The sequence below is a fragment of the Lepisosteus oculatus genome, chromosome 22 (genome assembly GCF_040954835.1).
Source record: "Lepisosteus oculatus isolate fLepOcu1 chromosome 22, fLepOcu1.hap2, whole genome shotgun sequence".
NCBI classification, from domain to species: Eukaryota; Metazoa; Chordata; class Actinopteri; order Semionotiformes; family Lepisosteidae; genus Lepisosteus; species Lepisosteus oculatus.
This window is the reverse complement of record NC_090717.1, coordinates 14,143,666-14,167,439: the sequence shown is the minus strand read 5'-3', so window position 1 is coordinate 14,167,439 and position 23,774 is coordinate 14,143,666. Positions and strand designations below refer to the sequence as shown.

Sequence of the window (23,774 nt, the reverse complement as noted above, 5' to 3'; positions counted from 1 at the left end):
AGTGATGAACACGTTTTAGACAACAAAATAGAAAACTAAATCAAACTATTGTTTGCAACTGACGAGACAAAAACACCTGATACTGGTTTTTAAGTACCCAAAGAAAACTTTTATCAACATTTATAAGATAAGATCACTTTATTAGCCATATACAATTTGTTGCATAAGAAATTTGTCTTTTCACATACCCCAGCTTGCTCTCCATGAGACACACAGACAGGGAGAGAAGCTTGGGGTCAGAGCGCAGGGTCAGCCATTTATACGGCGCCCCTGGAGCAGCTGGGGTTCAGAGCCTTTCTCATGGGCCCAATGGAGCAGTATTTATGTTAAGAAAACGGTTCCTTGGTTTTAAGAACTGCATTCCTTGGCATCACAAAGATCACAGAGGATTTAAATACAAGTGAGATCCACATGCAAACTGGTGAAAAACAGAAGGTGATGAATTTAGTGATTATATACTATTACACATATGTCTCTCTCTGTCTCCTTTTCTTAATCCAGGTTTTGTCCAAGAAAATCCCTTAGTATTAGCTTAGTATGGAACGCTCTGGTAATCAATATCACCACATCCACAGGTTAAACCACATAGAGACTCCAAGGTAAAATCTGTTGATGTTTATTCTATGGTGTAAACCCTGGGTTTCCTTTATTTTATTCTTCTGGGCATTACAGCAAGCTGAATTGTGGTCATGAAATCTCTCATGTCCCTCTCATGTCCTTGCATAAATCTTACCTTACTAACTTCACTGGCTCTTAAGGTTTAGTACAGATTGTTTTGTTAAATAAATGTGGCTTTGGGGACTGTATACTGTACTTGGAAACACTGCAGGTGTGATATGAAGCAGGGACACTGTGTCAACAGCACTGCGAACAGCAAATGTTAATCCAATAACTCCACATGTGGCTGAGAACATGGTAAACTCAAGAAGGCTTCAGCTTCCTCGGTCACTGGAAACTGGAAATGTCTGTACCGACATGATGAATGAACTCTGAACACAATGGATACCGGCTGGATAGGGGCAGGAATTACTCCGACAGCATTTAAACTAGAAGGAAGGATAACTCAACAAGGGGAGGTTTATAGGGAGTAGAGTTGAAAAGGGAACCTGTGGGAAAAACATGAAAGGGCTGGGTATTAATTAGTTATACCTGAGTGCCAGGAGTTTTAGGAACAAAATCCAAAAGACAGAAGCTACTGAATTATCATGGAATTGTTATCACCAAAATATGACACAACAGGAGTAAATTACATTAGTGGAAACGCAGCATTTCAGAGAGACAGGAAAGATGGAAGAGGTCAGGTGCCATATTGACAACCTGCAGCTATGGGAGTGTCACAAATGTAAAGTGACCACCAGGAATGCAGGGTACTTGACTGTTCTACCAGCAACAGATTCCACTAGAGCTACAAGTGCACAAACCAGCACGAGACATTCATCTATTTTCAGAGTGCTGCACTGATTTCAGGGTCACAGGGAGCCAGAGTCTTCCACAGCAAGCAACAGGCACAAGGAATGAGGGCATGAAGTCATCTGGTGGTCGCAGGGAATGTGAACACAGAAGAGAACTAATGAGCAGGAGGCTAATTAATCATCTTCTGTGGGAGTAAAACTGTTCAGATCATTTCGCCTGTCAGTGAAGGGCATGAGAGCAGAGGTCTTCCTTATTAATATTGATGATCTGGATTGTGGTATTGTTTGTAAACTAGTTTAAGTTCAAGTTTTTAGATGATACCAAAATTGAAGTTATCAAACATTGTAGAAGCAGTTCAAGTTGAAAAAAGAGAAAAAAAAAGACTGGGCAAATACTTGCCAGATGACATTAAAGTAAATAAGTGCAAAGTGTTACACACAGTTATAAAAATAACTATAAATATAAGATGGGGAATCAGATTGAAGAAACTTCTGATTTAGGTGTTTATGTTGACATATTTGCATCTTCCTGACAAGTGGAAGTGACAAGTGACATGTGGAAGCAATAAAAAGCAAAGGAAGGATCTAACCTTAGGATATATAGTAAAAGCACAGAATTTAAATAAAGGGATGTTAACATTGTACAATGTGTTCATGTTCACTCATTCACAATATTGCATACAAATGTGAACATCACATCTCAAAAAATATATTGCTGATCTGAATCCAGTCAAGACAAAAGTGCCAAGATGCATTTCTGAAGTTAAAGGAATGTCCTTCCCTGACAGGCAAAATGATCTGAACAGCTTTACTCACAAAGAAGATGAAGAGAGAACCTGTTTCAAGTATTCAAAATCTTCAAAGTTAACTCAATGGAACTGAATCAATTCTTTAACTTGTTTCACCAAAATTAAGAAGACACAAGTGGAAACCACAGCAACGTGAATTTAAAACTGTGTAATGAAGGAGATATTTACACAGTGATTCTGAAACAAACTACCCATTGATGTTGTCCAAGCTGCTACCCTGGCGTCTTTCAGCTGGTTGAGAGCCTTAAAACTATTAACCGTTCGTAACCCCATGAGATAGATGGGTGGAATGACCCTTTTCATTTGCAGTTTTTCTAATGCTCTTAAATATTTATGTTCACTTAAAATGCTTGAGGTGCTTGTGTATCACCAAGTGTCCCATTCTGACTCTGTCATGTAGGTGCTGGTTACAGCAGACATGCACCTAAAATGACAATTATTTAAAAATGACCACCATCCTCTGGGATTATACACCAGCAAGGAATGACCAGTTCACGATCTCCCAACCACTGCAAAAGGTATACTGTAGGTAAATACAAGATAGTAAGGAGACACTATATCTTGGAGGGGACACAACCTTTCTTTTCCAGTAAAGCTTTCTGAATCAACTTCATTTTCATGTAATTTAATGTCGGTTATGATGTGTATTTCTCTGAACAGGTATGGTACGGTGTCAAAAGACTTTAGTTTGAGACAGCCTTCCTGCCCCAGTAAAAAAAGACAACACTGACAGGATTCAGTATTAATCTCATGGAGAGTTGGGAAATTGATCAATAGTTAAAAGGTTTAAACATAACAATAAATAACAGTTAAAGGCATACTTTCACCAAAGGAATATGTTGATAGCAATAAAAGGTCAAAGACATGTTTATTAGATAAATAGTTTTAATTAAGATACATCTGTTGCTTTCCTATTAACAGAACTGTTCACAGTGATTTCTGTACCTTGAGTTCCCATTGCAAGAATAACCAGTTCAACAGTTTGTTGCTTAAACCAAGTACAAAAATAAAAACCCAAATCTAACCTCAGGTTCTGTTCATACCACAATCATGCTCTTCTCTACGTACAGACAAACAACGCTAAAGAAAAGAAATACTTCAGAAGATTACTCTTTAGAATAGCTACAGTATATAAAAGATTACCACCACTGAAGCAGAAGCCTAGCACTATAGGTTACTGTCATGATGCATTAATAATATTTGCTTGCAATTAAAAATTGATTCATAACATAGTATCCGACAAATATCTCTTCACCTTATTCGTACAGAAAAAATTGGGAAAATAATCCATATCTGTGTGTGTCCTTAAATATCAGAACAGGTTTTAATGGTCTTTATACAATAATTGTAATACAATTGAATTCATTAAAAACGGTGTGTTTTGTAGTTCTGAAACCCTAAAAAAAAGTTTCATATTTCATCGATTAAGTCTGGTACCATTTCTATTCCTGTTATCTCAGTTGACAAACTGCCATTCCACTAAGCACTGGCGTATGTTTCACATACTGGTATGTTTCATGAGTGATGCACTCCTGTCTTTCTTTTATAGAAACATACAGACTAATCCAGCAATGCACTAGCTTAATCAAAACAGTACTGGGAATGGGAATCACACGTTTCTGTATGGCCATGAACTGGCAATTTTAACTGTGCAAAAGGTTAACACTTATTGTCAAAATAATTATTTCTAAATGTTTGATTTTTTGTAGTATCTTGAGATTTGAGGATTTAATTACTGAAATCCAGTTTCAGTATGTCACAATTCATTCTATTATTCTATTAGCATGGATAAAGCCACTACTGTATATTTGCTATATAGATACTTTAGTATATAGCTACCATCTTCTGAAAAAAAGTCTAGCTTCTTTGAAAAAGTCCTGGAGATCTCGAATCACACAGGGAATAGGTGATTTCACTATCACTGTGGCCTTTCTGTAGCATTGGTGACCTCAGAAAAGAACCAGATGGACTAAGCATCGACACTTCAGTTCAAACACTGCTCAAAACTCACGCAATCTCTCTCATGACTGAAGACTATAGATATAACACTACAAACGGAAAGTCATCGAATAAAATAATTGATCATAGTTTCAGTTTTCCTCAGCACTTGGTGTTTGAAGCCACATTCAGCAGTCATTTCTCTGGTAGAAAACCTGAGTTGATTTGACATACACAAAGAGTCAAAGTATTTACATACACTGTTGTGGCACACTGCAGAGCACATTCTTGGAAATCTTTTAAATTCTGAAACAGAATGAAACGCCAGCACCGGGGTCCTAGCACATTTTTATGTGTGCAATTCCATTTTTTAAAAAAATCGGTCTATCAATCAGTTATTAAGAGTTCAGAAATAAGATGTCTGGGCTGGTTTGAACAAGGTCCTGGGGACAATTTGTAATGACAGGTCTTCTGTTGGAAATGGTGCTCATGCCATGCTTTATCAACAGCATTCTCCTTTAAATAAATATTTTTTGCAGCTAAGATGTACAGAAAAGAGACATTTGTACCAAACTACCAGTAATCATTTTCTAATACCTGCACCTTCCAAATTAGTTATGGGTTTTAAGAAGTCAATGAACAATGGATTTGAATTCCTTTTCCATTTTCTTAAACTTTATAAGCTAATCCAAAAGCAGTTGTGAATGCTTTTTTACATTTGGTCAGGCAGAGAAAATGTTTAACATGCTTGAGTTTTGCCTAGCTCTCTAAGAAACAGCCCCCAGCGTGAAGTCTTTTATTACTTGGGCAGGTTAGATTGAAGTGCCCGTTTATGGCTTGTCCATCACGGAAATTCCATCTTTTTGTTGACTTCAGAGAAGAGCATGTCCACTAAGATAAAGGTGATGAGGAATAGGAATGATGGGGAAGAGGGATGCATGACTGCATCCTGTCCTGTTAAAGCAGAATACTTTTTCTAGCAAGAAAAACCTGCTCAAGAGAGCACCTTGCAGGCTTTCAGATTTTATAATAAGCCCCCCGTGTGACTCGCCACAAATGAAATGCACTGTTACTGGGATGAGAAAAAGCCTCACCATAATTGATGAGGAGGTAAATTCCACTTTAATGTAAATGTGGCAGCAGTGCTTCTCTTTCACACATCTGCCGAACACACGTTCTTCGATGTGAGAAACTGGAGCGGCTGCTGCTTCTCGGTTGTTCACTTTATTTTACTGGCTGGTGTCCCCCCCCCCCGCCGCCCCTCTCTCTCTCTCAGGACTGGCCCTCTGCTCCCTCCGCCGGCTGCTGAGAGGACGTCTTCCCACCTTCCCCGGCAGGAACTTTCCGGACTGTTTCTGCTGGCCGAAACGCAAGTCGTCTCTCCCGTCCCAAGGCGCTAACCCCTGTATTGGGTTCCCTTGTACTCCAACCTGGAGGATTAACTCCTTAACACTCTCAGGGGCTCTTAGCTCTAATTACTGGTCCCCACTGCCCTGCTCTCCCCATGTCCCTAAGCTGATAGGCAGGCTGAGCCTCGAGTTTCTCCAAGCCCTGGGGCTCTACTCATTACAGGAGCCTAACCTTAAGTCTTCTCTGCTTCCTTCTTTCTGAAGACCTCATCTAAAACTCCCCCATTGGACCTTGTCTAAGTACTGTATTTGCAGCTCCTATCCCTGTGTCCTTCTATCCCTATGTCCCTGTGTCTATCCCAGTGCCTCCCTGTGCCTCCCTCACTCCCAGCCTCTGAGCACAGCTCCACACTGCTTCTCCGTCTCCCAGTTCTTCATCGTTATCCGAGTACTGGTTCTTTCCCCTTCTCTCCACATCTGCCCATCTCAGATCCCTGCACCGTTCCCAGTACAGCCGGCTGCCTCTCCCTCCCTCCCAGTGCAGCCTCCCACCATCACAGCGTCTCCCTCCCTCCCCGTTTCCTCTGCTGCCCTGCGTCAGTCCCAGTCCCTCAGCTCCAGCTCCTACCCTACTCTACCTCCGGGCATCACACCCCTTACTTAGCAGAAAGAGCTGGAGAATTTTAAAGAGATGGCAAAAAAAAAAACGCCAAGTGACTATGTGAAGCTCGCATCTCCGACCATCTGTGTGTGATTTTCCCTATCAGTCGAAATGAAATGACAGCAAATTTCTCTACAGGGAGAGCCTAAGGGGGAGTGTGCATGTGTGAGGAGAGCTGGGGAGAGCTGGGTAGGAGGGGGGGTTAGGCGAGGTGTGTGTGTGCGCGCGCGAAGGGATGGTGTGGCTGAGCGGGGCTGGGGGAGGGAGCTTGGTTTGATACAGCTAGTTTCTCTGGGGGTGTAGCACAAGCCCGGGTTATCACAGGGAAGCGTGAAGACAATAATGCGAACTGACACTTCTGAAATGAGACAGTGGTTGCTGGGGCAACGGGCCACGGGGGAGGGGCCCCCAGGAGAGTGTTCCGAGATGGAGCCTAAATGATGTTTGATTAGAACTTAAATCATTTAGGCGGGGGACAGACAGGCCTTTTGTCAGCGAGGTATGGGGAGGTGGTGGTAGAGGGGTGAGGGGGGGCAGCTGGTCACCTGGGAGCTGCTGTTGGGACTGGAATGGATTAGTTAGGTGTTGGAGGGGTGAATATTTCAGTAAGAGAAGAAATATAGAAAAGGACAGTGAAACAGAGGAAGTTTTAGCACTTCCCACACTAGGCATTCATTTTTCCTAGGACTGCGGGAGGGCCAATAAACTGTAGAATACTACCCTGTAATACAGTCTGGCAGAAAGTGTCCAGTGCACTGATTCTCCATTACCTGCACCTGATGAGGGAACCGATCTTTGATCCAACTTCTAGTAAAAATACGAATGTAGCCAACTCAGCGTAGCGTGTTTTGAGCAAACATATAGCGCGCATGTTGCCATAATTGGTTGCTGACGGTTGAGGCACAGAGTGGAAGAAAATGTTTTTTTTGTGCTGCTACAAAATTAAAGTGAACAAAGTGACACTATTTGAAGCTTAACAAAGCAGAGCCTTATTTTTTATACTTTCTGCTGATAATTACCCCTACTATTATGATTAGTTTCACCAGCAGTAGAAGTAGAAACAAGACTAGCTGTAAACGACAGCCTGCCTACACAATTTCTTCAGTCAACATCCAGACCTGTTCTAGGAGACAAATGAATATAAATCAAACCCGAGGTACAGGGGAATGCTCGCTGTCGCACTGAGTTGTGGATTGTGGTGATCTCTAATACGTAAAGAAATAGCTTAATAAGGATCTCAGATCAATAAGCTACGTAGCACTGGGAGGAGGGAGGGGTCAAGGTGAGTAAGCTTTCCGATTTTCTTCGATGATAAGCAAACGAGTGGGGCGGTAGGGTGACACGGTGTAATGATATGGCCCGGGAAGGTCTGGATGAGTGCTTGCATGTTTTTCCTGGAATGGGACAAACATTATGAGAAAGCACGACAAGGTGCTTTTGGGTGGGCAGTACGAGCTTCTTTTCTCAAGATGTTTCCAACACCAGCCTGTAGATGGCGCTACCACTGCAGAAAAGCAGGAGCAGAGATGGAAGAAAGCAGCACAGCAGCTCTAGATAGCCAGGCACTGATAACCTTTGACCCAGCTGGAGCATCTTGCCTTGTTCTTTGGAAACCATGTTCCTCAATTCTACAGTTATGCCTCAGAGAGAAATGAGAGTTTGAGAGGTCTTAAGGACATGTTTTGTCCCTAAGCAAAAGTTTTGTAATAGGTTCCTTTTTCAAAGTGTTATCCCTGACTGAATCTTTTAGAGAAGTTGCAATGCAGAAAGGTGTTAAACATGAAAAGGCAAGAAATGTCCTTAAATTACAGTAAGAAATTATGGATTTAAATAAAGGGTGAAAGAAATGTTGAGATGTTTTACGCTAAGACCATTTTCTGAATGTTTTTTTAAATCATATGGAAGAACACCATGCTGGTGCAAATAATTATGCATTAGTATAATAGTTTTTTTTTTTTAAGATGCATAATAAATCAATATCCATTTTTTTTTTACACTAACAGGTCATGGGGCATGTATATAATATTATTTACATTTTAAATAGCAGGTAGATTTGTTGTTTGATCAATTTAATTCTATGCGATAACAAAATAATGAGCTCAACTTTATTTAATAAAAACACCAGGTCCTCAGTGTTTTGTATTTGAGCTGAATTACAATGCTAAAAGGAGTTGATTAAGAACCTGTATAAATAACCATTCCAAAAGACATGATATTAATTAAAGCAAGAACAGTGAAAGATACCACCATACCCTGCATGAGTAATGAAGATCGCCTTCAATCATGCCTGCTGCTATTGGTATGATTGAAGGCAGTCTGTTTGTGAGAAGGTTGCCTGGAAATTGAGATGTTCTGCTTCAAGACTCACCAGGCTTGGGACAAGCCAGGAATGCCACACTGACCCAGGACCATCAGATTCATCCGATCTATCTGTGTGATCATTTTTAGACTGCAGTGATTATAGCAATTCCAGGAAGAAATAACCCACATATCAGCAGAAAGTCTCTGCAGCCAGCTGCATGCATGACAATGATTCCCATGCTTGGAGACCATTCAGAGGCAACAGAGAAGACTGCCATCTACTGTGGGGCAAAACATACTTGAGGTGACAGCAGACGAAGTGGTGTTTGTCACCAATGAATACAGGCTTGCCCTCGACAGACCTGATGGAGGTTTTGTGGAAAGATCGAGGTAAATGCTGTTCTGATTTGTGTGGTTAAAACCAACTACCGGGGTTGTGGAAATGTGATGACATGCGGAGGAATCTCCTTCAGCACACATTCAGCTTTGATGCAGATTCTGGGCAACACCACTGCTCAGCAATACATTGAGTCGACAGTTTATCCAACCCTGGATGCCAATTTGATAGTTCTAGCAAGGCAATGTAAGGCCACACAGTGCTAGGATTACAATGCTAAAAAAACAATGCTACAGCCAACATTCGAGTCCAGTAGAAAATCTGTGAGATCAAAGTTTATTTATCAACAGAATACAGTGAAAACTGTATGTCCATGTAGCCATTATGGGTGATCTGCTAAAGGACCTGCAGGTTGCCTGTTTAGCAGTCTTATTGTAGAACCTGTTCCGTAATCTGCTGGACTTTGACCGAATGCTTTGGTACTATTTACCAGACAGTAGGAGAGAAACCAGTTTGTGACTGGGAAGACTGGGGTCCTTGAGAATGGACCTGGACTTCTTAAGACATCTAGCTGAGTAGATCGTTGGATGTTTGGTAACTCACAGCCGGTAATGAGCTGCACTGACTTCACCACCTTCTGCAGTGCTATCCTCCTGCTAATAACATTAACAAGAGTCAACTGTGACTGGTCAGTGCTAAAACAGTGTCTGATCTCCACCACCCATACAAAAAAACTGCTGCAGCTGTGCAGGAACTGACAGAACATCCCATAGCAGTCAGCTCTGTGCACCAGCCATGCTAGAATTATATCAATGTGAATGGAGGCCACAGTCAATACTTCCTAGCAGTTTCATACTGACAGATTTAGACCATTAAATCTTGGTTAATGATTTCAAAAATTTGTAATTCTTTAAGTTGTATTTTTGTTCACATATTCTAAGATTTTATTACATGATTTAAAAGACTCAATTAAAAAATCATCCAGACCAAACTGTTTTTCTTTTGTGCTTAAGTATGGGTAATGTTAAACTGCAGCTACGTAATGGTTTGGTTCAATGTCTGAAGTACTTTTATTTTTCAAAGGGTTTTTTTTCTGTAGGTGGCGCAAAACGCCTACCAAGGTCTTCTGCAGAATAGTCAAAAGTATTTTGTCAGTATTATTTACTTACTCCTCCTTTCAAACTAGCTTGTTTACTGTCTTTATTTTTGTTTTTTTTGTCTATTTGGTTTCAGTTACATCACAGGTAGTTTTTCTCCAGTACTTTTTGATGGTTCACCTTGACAACATATTCTGTAAAAGAGAGACTGTTCATGTGATGAAAAAAAAAGATGTTAATGAATTAAAAAGCCCAGTCATCATCTTATAAATTTATACAGTGAGCACAAGGTTTTCCAGGGCTGAACACAGAACAGCCTAGTAAATGGCTATTCAAAATATATATGCATTTTTAGTCATGTCTCAGTTCCTTAGTTTTATACTAGAGATATGATGACCATTTTATATCTGGGACATTGTTTTGTTTGGCTGTCACGTCCATCATGGAAATTATTTTGAGAGAAAGACTTAATCGAGATTGTATTCAGTTCTAGCTACCATATTACAATAATGTATATAAGTGCCTAGGACAATGTTATGAGATTTTCTAAATTAAAGTTTCCAATATCACATTGTTTTAAAGCCATGTCGTGCACTGAGGGTTTGAAGGAACTGAACTGGTCTTATCTTGAAAGGGGGAGAACATGAGGAGATACGATAACATCCATCCATTTCCTGATTCATCCAGTTCAGGATTGTGGGCGAGCTGGAGCTTATCTTGGTAAGCAACAGGCGCAAGGCAGGGTACACCCTGGGTGGGATGCCAGTCCACTGCAGGGCACCTTCTTTAATATACAACTATAAATTCTAATAGGCAGAAAAGGACACACACACTCACACAAAGGCCAATTCTCCTGTAAGCCAAGAAACCTACCAATACATCTTTGGATTGGGAGAGGAAACCAACAGGGGAACATACAAACTCCACAGATCTGGCACCCCATGTCCAGAATTGCCGCAGGTCTCCAGCACTGTGAAGCACCAATGCTAACTACTGTATGGTACCACTATGCCCCCGGGGACAAGACAGATGTATTTGAAATCCTGAAAGACTTAGCTAAATAGACTACTTCAGACTGTAACAAAGACTTGAGAAGATTAAGTGGAAGTGTATTTTGAAATAAAATAGGTACAAAAGTAAGTAGTGTTCAAATCCTTTACTGTTATCAAACTGCATTGCACTGGTATCCACTTATGCAATAGTAACAAATTACATTTGTTAAAGTGTTTTCATGCGACTTAAAATAAAGCATTAGGGATTGTAAGGAGCTTACGAAGCAAAACGAGAATTGTTACATGAAATGAAAATGCATAGGATGTTTTGTAACACTCTCTTTCCTTACTACTAAATATTTTTTATTTAGCATAATGCCTATTCCAGTGGACGTTTACCTACAAAAAGGGAGAAATGTTAAGGATAGTGTGACAGTGTAGCCTGAAAATACAGTTACAAATGGGGTGAGGGTTGTGTTAGGTTAAGAACTCTATTTACTCACAGCTTTTGCTTGATATGTTAGTGCTCAAATAAACACTTAAGAGATGTAGTCTGAACTCAGTCCATGTTACATAACAAATAGCAAGGTTTGCTACAAGTTTGCAATGTGTTTTTGTAACATTTCACACCATGATGAGTTTTAAAACTTTAATTCCAGTGCAGTTCTTTTTACACTGCTGGTTTCTGTCCAGTACAACTGGGCCTGCTATCTGACTGACTTTACTTTCAGCTGAAAGAGAAGAGCTTCCTCCAGGTCTGGATGTCCTGGAAGTGCCTTAAGTCGGAGTTTCTCTAGGAGACTCTTAGATTAATGGGAATGCACTGACTTGACTGAATGTGAACAGACAGAATAAACCTGTAGTTGTGTTACAGTGATGTGTGACACGTCTTGGCTTAAAGATCGCCAGACTGCACTTCTTCCTGCGGGCGAGCCCAAGGTGAAAAACCACTCCCTGTTCGTTCCGAACCACCCACTAAATGAGGGGGGAGTTTAAAGTGGACATTCCCAGACTGCTTGCGACCAAGATTGCCCATTCCATCTGGGTGTTCCTCATTTTGTGCACAATTTGCAAAGAAAATGTTGACTTATCAAGGGGAAAAAAATAAAACAAGCAGTAAAAATCTAATCACGATGGGCTGACTCTCATCAAGGTCCTGGAGTATTTCCTGCAGGAATATAGATTTTTATTTGTTTTTAAGGTAGAAGCATAGGGCTTTTAATCTCATTCTGTGGGGATGGCTTCAGCAGTTAAGAGATAGATAGGGAATAACACTAGACCGAAACCGGAAAAAAAGCTGCAATTGTTGCTGAAGATTTCCTTAAGTGAGCAGGCTTTGCATTTTAATTCTCGGTGCTCTGCAGAGCGTGGAGAGGTGCACTGGCCTCATGTGAAACCAATTTTCTCTATGCAAATCTCCCTCATTCTCTCCAACTCCCTGGGACTGACTCATTTTGCACACTTATGATTAAAACTGTTAGCAGGACTTACCTTTTCCACATAGCTGATATAGCAGAACAAATTGAAAGTTTGTGAGAAAGAAGCCGAGAGAGAGAGGAAAGAAAAATAAAGTGGAAGAAAAAAAAGAAAGACAATAAAGAGTTGGCAGTGGAATTTTTGGGGAGGGTATGTTTTTTTTATAGTTTGCCGTGTATTTCTTCCGGTCTGTAAAAAATATTTTCAATGTTCGTTAGTAAAAATCACATGAGGATTAGATGGATTTGGAAAACTCCCACACTGTACTTCATCCTGTGCAAGTTTTTATCTTTCAAAAATTTCTGTTTGGAAAAACCAAGATTTTATAAAAGTTCAAATGAAACTTAAGATATGTATATATACTGTACTGTGCACACTGTCTACAGGAAACAAGGACTGATGTTGTATTTCTTCATTTCTTTTGATTTTCAAAAATATATGTAGACTTTAAATCAGAAAGTCATAGATGTTCGGCATTTCAAGTGTACATCCATTGGCTTTGTTGTGTTTTAAAGCCTGATAATTCTATTATGGTAATTATGATTAAAATCTAATTGAGGCAATGAATGAAGAATGGCATTTTCTAGCTCTGTTTGTCAAGCTGTTGAATTTTTAAAAACCCATCAACATTTCCGCTATAAAAGGAGTATACATTTAAATATATACTTAAATGTGTTCCACTTGGGTTGTCGTTGGTTGGACACTGGATTATGGTTTTCTGCATGTAATAAGGTAAATAATTATTTCTAATATTGATCTTTCTGATGATTGAAGGAAAGCATGAAAGAGAAACAATTCCATGTTCCACAAAAGAAACTTTAATGGGAAGTAAATGGGGGAAGCCTATCAGTGTTACACCAGACTCAAGCTTACTAAGAAATTGTAATGTTTTGTAATACTGTAACTTCCCTTTCAAACACGCTTGTAATCAGAGGTTCATTTTGCTGGTACAGTTAGCATGACAAATTACATTTTAGCAGAAACAGTAACACTGCAAAAACATAATTGTGATACAAAACAAGACAGCAATGCTGACAAAGGCTACTTCTTTAACCTTAGCGCATTGCACTTATAAAGCCTTTTCATCAAACTTTTCTAAACACAGTATATTTTTGCCCATTTATGTAAAAGCGCCCATGAATTACGAGGGCAAGGTTCAGTTTTGAGGGTTGATGCTACCTTACAGCACGAGGGTAGAATTGCAAAGTCAGCACTGAAAAGATGCAAGTTTGCCGATCTTGTGCTGTCATATTTGAAGCTGATTTTACATAACACTCTCCAGACTGCAGATAGATTGGCCACACACCTATCGATTGGTGCCGTTTCTGCACTGTGAATAGACGTAGAGAGCCTTCTGCTTAAACTATTTTCTTGTCAAGCAGACAAATTACTGATTCTGTGCTTGTTAGTTATATGGCTAATAGGTGGAGCAGAATGCTCAACCATTAACTGTGCTTGACGTCTGCTGAGGTAGATAGAAATGAAACCTATCGCATTTGCTGTAAGTATGTTCTGCTTATTCTCAATCATATACTTAGTGTGGTGGGCTATTGGGAACTCCTTGAGCTGCACCTGTCTTGTGACACATGAGCAATGTTCTGTGTTCTGAGCATGCTGAGAAGCACTCCATATGCTGCAGTGTTAGTGTCAGTTATTTTTATAACACTCAAGTTTCAGTCCTTTGATTGCTAAAAAAACACCTGTGCCATAAATGACAAGGTCCATGATAAACAGGACCAGGAAAAAATACTATGCCCCAACCTTGTTAAGATAATCCTTGCCTGAATGAATCCATTAACTTGAACTCTGTTAGCCAGGGGGAAAAGATTGCTTTCTGTGTCTGAAGGCGAGGGGCTGGGGTCTTCTTTCTGAGGAAGCAATAAGTAAGATCTCGTGCTGACAACACTTTTGATCCAGGTGTCTGTCAGAAATTGAAGTGGCCCAGTTGGAAAATGAAGCGACGGGATAAGACTTTCAAAAAGCACGGCCTCTTTTTCCAAGCGCTGTCCCGCCTGGATCGGTTCCGCTCCAGCTCTCCTCCTGACCTGGCTGGTCCTGTTTTCTTCGTGCGGGGTCACCCACCTCCTTCCCTCCTCTCCTCTTTTCCTCCGCCCCATCTGTCATTTCTTCTTCCTCCCTCAGAATCACTCCCTTTCTCTGTACCAGATCCCCCTCCCACCTCCCCTCACTGCATTATTTTCCTCTTCCCTCCTCTCCCTGTCTGTCTCCGGCTCTCCTCTCTCCCCCTCTCCCTCGCTGCCTCCTGCCGGTGCCTCTCTCACACACTGCTGGGCGCGAGATTGCCTGGAATTAGGCAGTGTCACACCACATCTCCCAGGCAGAGCCCGGCTGTAAACACAATCTGCTGGAATGGAAAGGCTAGATCATAATCAGACGCAGTCACTCTGGCAGGGGGCTAAACTCCCAGCTAAACGCTGGGGCTTTGCCTCCGGTTTATTTATTTCTGTTTGCTGTGTTGGCGCTGGAGCCCTCCCTCCTGTAGCACACAGAGCCTGAATCCAGTGCCTCCGAGAGTGCTGGCGCCCCCCTGCACAATTTCTCTAGCCCTCCTTCCCCTCTTTTGGCCACATTACACATTTAATACCAATGATGCAGCAAGAACATTTTGTTTGTTATCATTTTCCCTCCCTCTGAGAGGATTCTTCCTCTCACATAAAGCCAAAGAGACCACAGGGATTATTAAATAAGCCACCTGTTTCACCTTTTCCTCGTAATTCTGGTCAGGCAGTAAAATAATCATACAAACCCCTAATATACATGCATTTACCAAAAAATATCCATTTAGTTTCTTAAGACAACATGAATATGACATTATCCACGTAGGATAGAAACCGATAGAGCGGTTCGTGCCTGCCCCGATACTGCACAACATATAAAACAAAGGGATTTGCCTTCTCCTCTATACTAACAATGCAATTGTATCTGTCTAGTTGCTCCCTTGATTGAAAGCTGTCCACGAATCATAATTAATAACAAGCCTTGAGTATTTATAGGAACCACCCAAGAATATGGGTCCAATATAGAACAAAATGAAGAGCTGTCCTTTTCCAAGTCTCTTGATCTCAATGGAAAGGTTGCTCCACACAATTAAGCATGAGAGGCACTGCAGAGTTTGCTGACATACAAGAGTCAGTTAAATATGCAGCATACAAGTGCTGTAGAAAAGACTTGGAGGCACAAGCTGAGTGTCAGAGAGAAAGAACTGTAGAAGGAGGGAGCATAAGGAAGAAGGAGAGGGTCAGAAAATAGGCGAGAGAGGACAACAGAGAGGGACCAAGGAGTGGGGAAGATGAGGGAGAGAAGGAGAAACTATAGCAGTAAGGCTGTAATGGGAAAAAAACAGAGTGACTGAAGACAGGAAGAAATTCGACAAGGGTGGGGAAAGGGAGAAAGAGGAGACAGGAGTGACAGAGATCAAGAGAGAGAGAGAGAGAGCGGGCATGTGAGCGAGCAGCCACACTCCAACGCAGTTCATTCTGCTTAAGCGCGGCACACACAGGCATCTGTATTGAATGTGATTGAGAAGTAAAAAATGATTAACCCCGGGTCAGCTCTCCGCCTCAATCTGCGCACCGCTCAAAGCTCATCTCCTGCCTGATTTACAGCAGGCATGTACCGCTGCACACATTTGCATATATTTATTAAATTCAGGTTGTATTAAAGAATATAAAAGGGAGGGGGGGGGCAGTTAAAGCAACAGCATCATTTTATTTCCCCTCCTGGTATCGAACTCACATCTCCCCCTGCCACACAGTTTTATCTCGCTTCTATTCTGTTTGTCTACCTTCTGCGGCTTAATGATCTCGCAAATGTCTTGCTGCTGTTACAAAATACAGGTCTGTCCTCCATGTGGAAGGAGGAGGGCTGTGGTCCACAGAGGTCTACTGGTGCTTCATTCACATCACGTGACACTTCCACCTTCCTTACGTCACCACACTCACTCAAGAGTTCTCGAGAATGCAATGCCCTTTGTTTACTGCCAACACGGCACACTGTTATCAAGGAAGCACACATTAAGAAATAGACAGGGTCTTTTATGCATCATTTAGGCAGGCCAGTTTTTCCTAGCTTGTCCGGATTCTGTGTGCAGTTTTGACAAGTTGCTGTATTTACATCACTCGCTGCACTAGTACAAAGTGTATTGGTAAGGTAGTCAAAAACTCCTTTGGAAGTTGGAGAAGTCCATCAACACTTCTTCTTATTCAAGGTTATGGTATATATGTTTATATACTGTAGGAGGAAACCAGAGCACCCAGATAAAAACATACAAACTCCTCACAGACAGAAGCCCGGGTCTGGAATTGAACCCAGGGCCCCAGCACTGTCAGGTAGCAGTGCTAACCACTGTGCCACAAATAAAATAAAATCCCCCCTCACCCCTCACCCACTCCACTCCAGCCACACCCCCTCACCCCTCGCCCACTCCAGTTCAGCCCCACCCCTCCCTCACTGATGTCACTGCAAAGCTGTAGGCTCTTTGGAAGTTGCAGGAGTGAATGTTTCCCCTGGTTGACAAATCTGAACCTTACTGGCATGCAATAGCAAATGCAGGGGATTACTGCTGTATTAAAAGTCATTGCTGCCACATTTGGTAATCATTTTAAAACAGGTTAAGAGGAGAGAGTGTTAGAATAGTGAAGCTGAAATCATTTCTGTTCCAGCAAGCCCCATGAACCAAATCACAAAAGCATCTTGTCTGGAATACACGTTTATCATCGTGGCTTGCCTTGATACAGCATGAGCAAATCTGTGATTATGTGAGCTGATTGCAACCAGCAGTCAGTGGTCCTCTCTCAGACAACGAGCACCATATGGACTGACTTCTGAACAAGCTATATGTACTTTTGTGAGAAACGGCTTTAGTGTGCCTTTGATGTCTGAGCTCAATCACATCACATGGCATCACACACTGATGACAACAATGGAGCATCTAGACTTCATTGTAATAAAATTAAGAACAGAATCATTGTAGTGTATTCGTTGATGCCTGCCCTGTTCCACCTCAGACCAATGACTGAAATAGTTCATGCAGGGAGCATGTGCAGGCTGCAAAGGAACAAGTAAAAGTTAATTCCATCCTGAAAAGAAAAGAGACAACTATTCGGCTGTGGAGCCTTCTTCAGATGTGGCTGCTCTTCACACCCAAAGAAGGCTCCACAGCCGAAACGTTGTGCCTGTTCTCAGCGTGGAATAAACCTTTCCTTGTTCCAGTGACTGAAATGCAAGGAGAACGGCAGAAACAGGGGAAAAGGCCATAAAGAACGAGCTCTTGGATGGTGCCCAGCCTCTGCATAGGCACTGTGCCATTTGCCTGTTTCAGTGAGAACTGGGTTCCTGGCCTTTGCCAAAGATAGGTGGCACAGATGCCAGTATAAACGGCAACAGACACCCTTGTTCCCCGCTTTCCCTGCGCTGGCTGCAAGCACGTGCCAAAGCCAGCCGCCATGCAGCTGTGCCCGTCCCCTGGAGCGATACAGGGGCTCCTCCAGCTATGTGTTCTGGGCCCGCGCCAGGCGAGAGCCCCTCGCCGCCAGTGTTTCCCCACCTTCCCGTCCTGGTCCCGCGCCACGGCTCTCTCCCAGCTGTGCCAGCGACGGGCACCCCAGGCGCAGACCCCCCACGTCAGGCGCCACGTCCTCCCTTTGTCTGGTAATTAGCGGTGAAATTGGTGAATTATGGGCTCCAGCACATTTACAGACACTTCACATCACACAAGCGCCACTTTAACTCTTGAAAGCCGCAGAATTCTCCGCTGCGCTCTGCAGCCGAGAGGGAGAGGTGTGCAGAGTCCCCTTCCCTCTAAAAGGTTTTTTTCCTCCCTCTTTTTTTAGCCCCATGGCCTCCCGTTTCACACAATACGAGAATGTTGACACTTTTTGTTTTGCACTTCTCACCATCGCATTTCAATTGGATCTCTTTTTTTACTGGTCGAGTCAGCTGCCGCACAGACACCACCGTTAGCTTCTCATAGTATTAATATCGCTTTGCTGCCGCTTGCATCGGTGCAGAACTCTTTCTTCACCGTCCTACTGTGGGCTTTTTGGGTATGTCGCTTTCACACAGAGCTTTGCACAAGTACAGTATTCAGACCCTTCCTGTGGTGGATGATTTTGTCAAATAACAAAATGATGCATTCAGTTTTTAAACAGACAGAGGACTTCTAATTGTAAGACAAGTTGCAGTAAATGTGAGCAAAAACTAGGAAGAAAAACACTGAAATATGTGGAATGCATAAGTATTCAGACCTGTGAAGCATCTTTAGCAAGTGTGTACCGACATTGCACACTGGCTCAAGATCTCTCGGGATGTTTGGGGATTGCATACGGACACCATGTGGACTTTCCAGATTTTCTTAATAGGATCCAGGTCAGGACATTTGTGAGGCTTTTTTGTATTATTTCTCATGTCTCAGTAAGAGCATAACAACCAGTGGCTTGGTGAAGGAATCCTCTCAAAAACACATCAAAGTGGCAAAGTTCCAAGCATTTGTTTTTGCTTTAATGTCAAGGTTGAGGATGCACCTCTTCACCAAAGAGCAACAAAGTGTAGGAACAAGAGGGATTTCAGGTGCTGCCTCCTCTGAACTCCCACGTTTATAATCCTACCCCTCCCATAAGGCAGCTGCCAAATTTGAAATAGGTATGTAGCCCCTCCCTCAACCTCAGATTACCCAGTACAGAACTGAGCGAGGCTTTGCCATTTCAAAACACCGTCTTGGATGAGGGACCACACTTCTTCTCTGACACTGCCAACTCATACATGGAAGTGGTCTGCTTCCCCATGATCACAGTCACTCCAAGCTGTGGCAATTTTATTTTTGCAATTATAAAAAAATCAAATGTAGGTTTTCCACCAAAACACTCGCCATCCTTTTGAATTTATGAAAGTTCATTGCGTTCTGCACATATTTTCCCATTCCTTATTAGTGATAGCAACGCTCAGGTCCTTTTCCTACTTTTTTAACTCATGTAGTCTGTTGTTTCTTTTCTAGAGCTCAGTATGTCTTGATACAAGCTTGACATTGTTTACTAGTGCGCTTATTATAAGGCTGGATAATAATCTACCACCTGCCCCCCGGAACCGCCCGAGGGACCGAGCGTTTGACACACTAAGTCACGATTTACTTAAGACAAACTTCAAATTTCACAGCATTTCACCAACAGACAATCGTAGCTTTACAAAACCGTTTCCAGGTCCGTAATACACCAAGCCAATCGATCACAATACCACTTTTTATCTGATGACGCACTTCAGGCGACTTCCAAAGTGCGTCGATAAGTAATCAATAACCCAGCCAAACACGACCGCAAAAGCAAAAAAATTAATAAATATATCCCATGTTTTTACCTTGTTCGGGGCATCCGTTAGACCAGAAATATATCCACAAATCATTAACCTTACTCATCTCCAGATCTGGAGGAAACTGAGTGATGTGGCCATTGGAACTGAACTTTGAACTGACCGCTTCGAGAAAGCTGGTCTGATTGGTGAAAAATGCTGTCATTCATTGTATTTCACCACTCAGAGCCCTTAGGGGGTGGGACTTCCCCTGGGAGGCTCTGGTTGTATTCCAGCTGTTAATTATTGACACAGCAGGTGGTAATCAATCAGACTCTTATCGGTGGTCACCTTTTTATACCCGAAGGCCACTCTAGAGTTTTTTTCAATGCCTAACAGAAGAAAAAGACTCTTTATTATCTGATAGATCTTATCTGGACACTCTACTCAAAGTGCTTTACAGGTGATGGGGATCCCTTCCACCACCACCACCTGGATGATGCTCCAGTCCTCTCCCCACACACCAGCTCTCAGTGGGGAGGAGAGCAGAGTGATGAAGCCAGTACAGGAATTATTAGGATTATTAGGAGGCCAGGGGAAAATTTGGCATGGGTGCCAGGGTCACACTCCTACTCTTTTCGAGAAACGCCCTGGGATTTTTAATGACCACAGAGAGTCAGGACCTCGGTCTTATCTCTCATCCGAAGGACTGCGCCTGTTTACAGTATAGTGTCCCCATCACTATACTGGGGCATTAGGACCCACATGGACCACAGGGTGAGCGCCCCCTGCTGGCCCCACTAACACCTCTTCCAGCAGCAACCTTAGTTTTTCCCAGGAGGTCTCGCATCCAGGTACTGACCAGGCTCACACCTGCTGAGCTTCAGTAGGTTCCCAGTTGTGAGCTGCAATAGCTTTTACACATTTTTATTGACTTTCAATAATTTTTATACATTGGGGGGGAATTTCATTCTAGTTCCAGTCTTCACATTTTCATCTACTTGGCAGGCCCAAAACTGAAACTTGAAAAAAATTATCTTTGAAGACAGGAAAAAATTATTGCTGTTTTTTTGTTTAATTCTGTATATCTTTGTCTGCTAAGTGGACACAATAAGAGATAGAAATTTGGTTGTTTAAATTTAATGCCAAGGGAGTTAGCTTCAATTTAACACTTGAACCAGCCTACTGCTGTGTCCTGCTGCAGAGAAATAACAAAATGTTTAAGGGGAGAAAATTCCTGGCGGACACTGGGCCTGGGGACGAGTTACAGCAAGGCACTTGGACATTTCAATCATGTTCCTTGACCTCTTTCAAAAAGTCATGACGCAACTGTAGATATTGGAAAAAGTCGGTTTGCCAAACCATAAGTACCATTAGAGTCCAAAATCCTTATAGATTTCCCTGCTCCATGATTGTGAAAATGAGGTAATTCCTTTGTGAGCCCATTGTTTAAATCTTTGGTCACAAATGCTGGATCATGATCAAACCATCTTAATATTCCGATCTGCTTTTCTATTTGTTTAACAATTTTTGAATGTAAATATGGCTAGTAAATTAAAATTGGTCTCACTGAAACCTGGACTGGTCACCATGAACAGCTTGGACTAGAATGTAGTCAGTAAGTTGTCTCTGTCTTTCCATTGTGCTATTTCTTTATATCAGATTACGTTTTTGCTACCTGCAAAGTAACACTATGCACTTGTGTCCATTTAAATGTCATCTATAATAATAATAATAATAATTGCTTACACTTATATAGCGCTTTTCTGGACACTCCACTCAAAGCGCTTTACAGGTAATGGGGACTATACTATACCATCTACCAGTGATTTGACCAGTCTTGATTTCTATCTAAATCATTTGGAATTTTCTGGGGCTTCTAATAATCCTAAAATGTATTATGGTCAAAAACCTTGAAATGCGGAAAACCATGTTTTTCTTTACCCCTGAAACAAATCTATATAATTTGAATGCACAGATGCCTGTGTAGTTCTGAAATATATACATCTATCATTTGAATGTTTTCTTTTAAAATTTTTTTTCTGTTGAATCATTTAAATTGTGAAATATTAAGTAATAACATTTTTTAATTGTTCAGTATAAGTGAATATGTTTAATGAAAGAAAGAGGAACGTACTGTATGTTTTAGTTCATTTTGTACTTGTCCTTATAAATATTGTAGCAATTGTAGTAATTATACAGTACATTATATTCAATATATGAACTATTATTTATGTTAAACAAGATCCTCTAGTTTTCCCCAAATTGTCCTATTAAATTACTGTGATTCCTTCAGCTGCTTGATTTTAATCAGCTTCAATAAAATGCAGTTGTGAAACCTAAAGGAACTAGTTGATCACCAGTGATTTGCCCTATACTTGTTGGAGCTGTTGTACAGTATTACTGTGTGCTTTATAAACTAGTGTATATAATACAGAGTGTGTAGATTCTGCTCATCTGCAGACTTCCATTCGGAAGTGTGTGACTGAGTGATAACTGCCCAGGTCTTAATGAGCACATCAAGGGAAAGCACGCATTCCATCATCCCCTCTTCTCACAAATTAATCACATCAAATTTGATATTAATAGCTAGAATTAAAATCATGCAATGCATTAAAGTAGTAATTTAAAATTAATAACTGGTAATTACGGATGGTGTCACGTCGGGGGCAGTATATTCGTCTCCAGTCCCTTAGTCGTGGTGTTCAGCCTGACCTCTCCTGAAGCTCGCTGGCCCTGCAAAAGCTGCAAGGAGCACATAGGTTCACAGCTGGCAACATCTGGCTTGACCAGTCCTTTCTGAAGGTTTCCTCATCCTTCTGGAGGTAGATGACTGGGAAAGAGAAAGCTTCCCTCAGTATTTCCACTGAAAGATCTTTTTCTTTCTCGTAATCATTCAGCCATTTCAACAATAATATGATGTAACCAAGTAAAGGCTCATTCTGTGCTGAAAAATGGAAAGAAAAACACAACATTTTGGCAGCTGAGCCTCCTCCAAGTGTGCAATAAATTTAGAGTTTCTATATATAGTAAAATAAAATAAAAGAATATTTCTAAAATTCCAGGTGATAGGCATTCAAGGCAATGCATGTATTTAGTCTGATAACTTTAATCAGAACTGCTCAAATCAAGAGCAGTGTTCCTTTTAAATTATATCCATGATCTAGATTCTGGTGTAGATGGTACGCAAGTCAAGTTTGTAGAAGATGCCAAAGTAGGATTAGCAAATGTTTTAGAAGATGCAAAGGAAATTCACAAAGGCTTCGATTCTCAAGGTTTCGGTCAGTCTGCTGCAACCATGCCAACATGAGAGAAGAAAGGTTGATCAACATGGTTAAACTGGTAATCAAAATAGCACGTCTGGCTGAACACAGCATTAATTACCTCAGGATGTTTCCTTCCTTTGTTATTTCAGCAATGTACCTGTGCACAAAATTAATTTGAATTTCTGCTCCTATATATTTCTGTTTTATAAAAATGTATGATTTGCATATAAAGTAGGAAAGGAAATTTCAAGTACAGCTTACAAAGTAATGAAAGGTAGGTTGACAGTTAAACTGAGTTTAGATAAATTAACCCATGTGCTTTTTTTTCCAAAATAAGGTGTGCATTAGTTCTGACATGTTTTGGTTATGGTCTAAATGCTCCTGTGTTAATCTGAAACTGAGATTTTAAAACATGCTGTCATAATAATGAAAATCAAGACTTCTGATCTTGGTATCCCATAATATGCCCCATCACTAGATTTAGTTTCCTAGCAACGTGAGAGAAAGAACTGTGAGCTGTGTAGATATGAAAATGACAAAACAGCCTTGAAGAAACAGCTGCACTGAGCTACTGAGCGCAGCCTCACTCCAGTACTGCTATTGTGTAGTATCCACACATGGCCCAAACTGGCAAAAAGCAAATATAGGAATAATTATTTTTTTGGTTTTATAAAAATATCTGTGGTGCTATTTAAAGATAGTCCATGCACGGTCCTCCAGTGCCCATGCATTGTCCAAGCCCAGCTGACCTGAGTGGGGCTTGTAGCAGCGCACAGCCCTGCAGACGCACAGGGCTGGAAGCAGGGCTACTCACGGGCCACATACAGACAATCCACA

The 23,774-nt window shown here is 41.4% G+C and overlaps 1 long non-coding RNA gene across 1 annotated transcript in view; it reads right to left on the bottom strand.

The window, feature by feature from the left end:
- Positions 1-19,849, bottom strand: part of LOC138224524 (uncharacterized) — a 38,426-nt gene extending 18,577 nt beyond the window's left edge. Inside the window, exon 1 of the long non-coding RNA XR_011183012.1 lies at positions 19,741-19,849. This is a non-coding gene — a long non-coding RNA (uncharacterized lncRNA). The remainder of the gene's footprint in view (positions 1-19,740) is intronic.
- Between the last annotated feature and the right edge of the window lie 3,925 nt (positions 19,850-23,774).